The sequence below is a fragment of the Vigna unguiculata genome, chromosome 8, assembly GCF_037176805.1.
Source record: "Vigna unguiculata cultivar grain cowpea cultivar isolate G323 ecotype 2 chromosome 8, ASM3717680v1, whole genome shotgun sequence".
Classification (NCBI taxonomy): Eukaryota; Viridiplantae; Streptophyta; class Magnoliopsida; order Fabales; family Fabaceae; genus Vigna; species Vigna unguiculata.
Genome location: NC_140799.1, coordinates 36,485,457 through 36,489,876, shown reverse-complemented (window position 1 = coordinate 36,489,876; position 4,420 = coordinate 36,485,457). Strand labels below are relative to the sequence as shown.

At 39.2% G+C, this 4,420-nt stretch overlaps 1 pseudogene across 1 annotated transcript; it reads left to right on the top strand.

The window, feature by feature from the left end:
- Positions 1-1,596: 1,596 nt before the first annotated feature.
- On the top strand, positions 1,597-3,240 carry LOC114193102 (AT-hook motif nuclear-localized protein 15 pseudogene; annotated as a pseudogene). Its single transcript, XR_014984269.1, has 2 exons — positions 1,597-1,994; positions 2,096-3,240. The product of XR_014984269.1 is annotated as an AT-hook motif nuclear-localized protein 15 pseudogene (transcript).
- The last annotated feature ends 1,180 nt before the right edge of the window (positions 3,241-4,420 follow it).

Here is a 4,420-nt window from a genome sequence, read left to right as displayed (position 1 = left end):
ACACATCGATTTTGTTTTCTTATTCATGATATATACAAATTCATCTCTTACCACAAGAAAGACAACAATTAAAGAACTAAAAAGTTAATCTAATATATCTATTTTCGTACAAGAGTTCTTAAATTTACAATTAAGTTGTCTCTTTTTCTTTTTTCAGTTTAATGATCCCAATTACATGTATGACTGTCAAATCAATTTTCTATTTGCTTGAAACAAATTCCCAAACCACGATCATGTATGATGAAATATTAAAATAAAAATATTTGTTCACTCTATGTAAACAAATTCTCCAAATTTGGAATAGTCATAGAAGACTCATTTTTTTTTAAATATATATTAGCTAAGTGAAAATAATTAAATTGTACTATTTTGGAAGCCGACACGCAATCCCTTCATAGCTCATTGTCACTGTTTCAAGTCAACCCCCACACCCCACGAGGTGCTCGAGCCTTTTGGCTCGGTTCTCATCATCCATCCAATCCAAAGTACCAAATACAAAAATAAAAGATAATCTTCAATTTTATTTTTTCATCATTTTTTTTTATTTCCTACTCTATTACGGCGAGCAGTTATTAATCTAACCGTTATAGTTAGTACAACTTAATTACGATTTGTTGTTTAGTAAACTAAGTTTAATGGATGAAATGTCTTTAATAACTAGAGAGGATGAGAATCCGTTACGAGCGTTCTCTTTGAGAGTGATATCAACAAAATATTATTTTAATGTTGAATTATTTAAATGTGTTTTTCATATTTTAAAACTGTAAAATTTATGTCGAACCAATATTTTTATTATTAAAATAAAATCTCTCGTTAAAGAAATTACCATGCTAAATGCTATTGCTATCGGACCTTTTCCCCTTTTCGCTTAACTTTTTTTGAACTAAACCCTGCAACTACGCCACCGTGTATCAGGACTTTTCATAGTCGATTTTGCGGGGTTTAATGGAAAAAAATAGAAAAAAAAAGTACTTTTGGTTATTTACTTGAGAAACATAAAAGGTGAAATATTTTTTTTTTTATATAATTTATAAGCAAACTCTCTCCTCAATAATGCAAAAGTAAGAAAGATAAGTATTTTTTTTCGTTTTATTGAGAATATAGTAAAATAAAAGAACCAATAAATAATTCAATAAAATATGATAATTCGTCTGGTGATTTATTTATTAACTTTCATTTAGGCATTTTTTTTGAATAAATACATATATTTTTTATTTGGGTTAGTTATATTTATGTTTTACTTGTTATTAAGAGTGAATTTGATTTCCTACCTTTTAATGGACTTGCCTTTTTATTAAATTATTGTATTTAATGATTTATCATTTATTATGAACCGAAAAGAATTAATATATAATTAAAATAGAGTGTTATATTAACATAGAAGAGCTAACATAAAAGATGACAGAGTAAGATGTCAGTAGTGGAATTAAATATTAGTGAAAAGTTAAAAGAGAAATTAAAAAGACATTATTAAAACAGAAGAAGAGTAATTATTTAATATTAATGTAAAGATTTAATGTCTTTTTTACAGAGTTAATAATATGATTTGGGAGTCTCCCACTAAACATTCATGGGAGAAACAAATTTTGTCCTCTAGGAAACATAAAATTGGTTTGGTATGGTGTGTGAATTGAACCCATCCCTGTAGTAATCATGTCTCAGCACAACTTGGTCTAATCCTTTTTGTTTTGAACCAAGTGTGTTGTTTAGTTCGCAGAGGAGTGCAGGTAGAAAACTTTGAACCGCTTCCCCGGGAGACAAAAAAGGAAACTTTTGCAGGAAACTGCGAACCAATTCAGGGAAAGTCATCACGAAACGCTTCAAATCTCATCCCTTTCTACTTAATATCTATCATCCGTTTTTCCCTTTGAACTTTGAACCAACTCAAAGCATTTACTCAAACACCTAGCTAGCTAGCTACCTGTCACCAACACAACTCAGATTGCATCATTCCAAACGCTTCCTTGGGAACTTTCTCTTCTGTCATATTACGTGTATGTGAGTTGGAACTCGTATACACTTCCTCACTGCTAAACCAACCCCAAAACCCGTTCTTTTTGTGTTTGGGCTCACGTAGATCTGAATAGAGTTTCAGGTTTTGGTCATAGTCAGAAGGAACCTTCTAGATGGCGAACCGTTGGTGGACCGGGAACGTGGCGGTGAGACCCAATGATCCCAACTCATCGCTTCAGCCCAGAGAGCAAGACAGCGGCGACAACGCCAACAACGCTACTCCGACCAACAGCGGCAACAGTAACACCAACGTCAACCCTGGGGAGGACGACGACAACCCCGCCAACAACAACGACGGCGACGAGCAGAACCTTAGCAGCGGGCGGCGGCCCAGGGGCAGGCCGCCGGGGTCGAAGAACAAGCCGAAGCCGCCGGTGGTGATAACGAAGGAGAGCCCCAACGCGCTGCGCAGCCACATCCTCGAAATCAGCGGAGGCAGCGACGTGGCGGAGTGCATTGCCACCTTCGCCACGCGCCGCCACCGCGGCGTGTCTGTGCTCAGCGGCAACGGCGTCGTCACCAACGTCACGCTGCGCCAGCCCGCCGCTCCCGGTGGCGTCATCACGCTGCAGGGGAGGTTCGAGATTCTCTCCCTCTCCGGCGCGTTTCTGCCGGCGCCGTCCCCGCCGGAGGCCACCGGACTAACCGTGTACCTCGCCGGAGGGCAGGGGCAGGTCGTCGGCGGAAGCGTGGTGGGGCCCCTTGTCGCCTCGGGAGCCGTGATGGTTGTGGCTGCCACCTTCGCTAATGCTACCTATGAGAGATTGCCCTTGGAGGATGAACAAGGCGAAGAGGACATGCAAGAGGTGAATGAAGGTGGTGGCGGCGGAACTCCACCACCTTCTCAGGGTGATCAGCCGCCAGAAGTTCCAATGCCGGTGTATAATTTGGTCCCTAACAATGGTGACGTGTTCTGGGGACCCCCACCTCGTCCTCCTCCACCTTCAAATTATTGAAATGAAACCCTTGTTTACTTTTCACCGTTCATTTTGCCGACTTACATATATATGCGTAGTGTGATCTGAAGTTTTCTTTGTTTAAACCAGGTTAGGGTACACCTTAGAGCGTATTAACAATCGATCTGTTTCATTTTGTTTTACGTTCTACCCTAAACGTGTTCCTTTGTCTTTGATGTTGTCCCTTCTGTTCAATCTGCACATTAATTTGGGTTCTGGAAGAGTTTATTCGGATATCTATTCTATGAATGATAGACAATTTTTGTTGTTACTACTTTCTTAGTTGGATTGTGTTGGGGAAGAAGTGCTGTACTGCACGTCTGCATCGTGTACTCTGGTTAATGAACGATTGCGATTGAATTTTTGAAAGATGTGTACGGAAGCTACATGATAATATGTGCTGGAGCCAAGGTCGGTTCTTGTGTCTCTCAGGTATAATCGTTATCGTACTTGGTTCCCTGTCCTTTCTGTCTTGCTGTAATCGGGCATTTTGTACTACAAGGGAGGGGTCATTGCTTTATTTTTTCTTTTCTATCATTTCCCCAGTGGGGCAGGTGGAACTTCTGGTTGCTTCAATCTGGTAAGTGATTCTGATAACTGATAAAGTTTAGGTTTTTAGAGGAACCGCGAAATGTCCCTGTATCTGCATCTCTTTGGTGCAGTATTTGTAAGGATTGAGATTTACGATTTGGTTTAATTATTGTTGAGTGAGTAAATGTCCTAAACTAGAAGTTCCATTTTTCACTTTATACATTACCACCCATGTGTGGTTGAGGTATTTTTGAGGACTGATAACTTTTTCTCTGAAACAACCATAGGTATAGGACAAGGTTGTTCTTCTAGGACCTGTTTGTGTTGAGCTTATAATTAGTTGGCATTATTGAACTTCATCAGAGGTGCCGATAAAGGTTGTCTAGGTGCGAGTATTTGGAAGCCCACATGCTGGATACTATTTTTTCGTTAGTTACTTGTATCATTACTTGTTTGATTTGTACTAATCTAGCTATAGGCAAAAATAGAAGAAAAAGGGTAAATGTAGACAGTGTCTTTTTATCAATTTTAATGTGAGATGATTAGGTTTCTGATATGCATGAAAGATGTTGGGGGGCAGAATAAATGTGTCTGCTTTAGCTTTTGTTAGCCAGATTGAAGGTGGTAAAATGAAGGGACTCTCTACACTTTTTTACGATAGTTCCTCTTCATTTCCTTAGGCAAATGTAGAGTCTTGATAAAATATACATAAAGAGGTAAAGCTTAACAAAGTCATATTTTTAACGCTATAAAACCCCCCCCCACCCCCCCCCCCCCCCCCCCCCCCCCCCCCCCCCCTTTGTATTAGAAAATGATGGAGCCGTGAAATTTTCGCATGACTTTGTTGTTTTTATGCATTTTACAACAATATGGTTGAAAACTTGAAATATCCCTGTGTTTTATTCAGCCTGGTCAAGCAT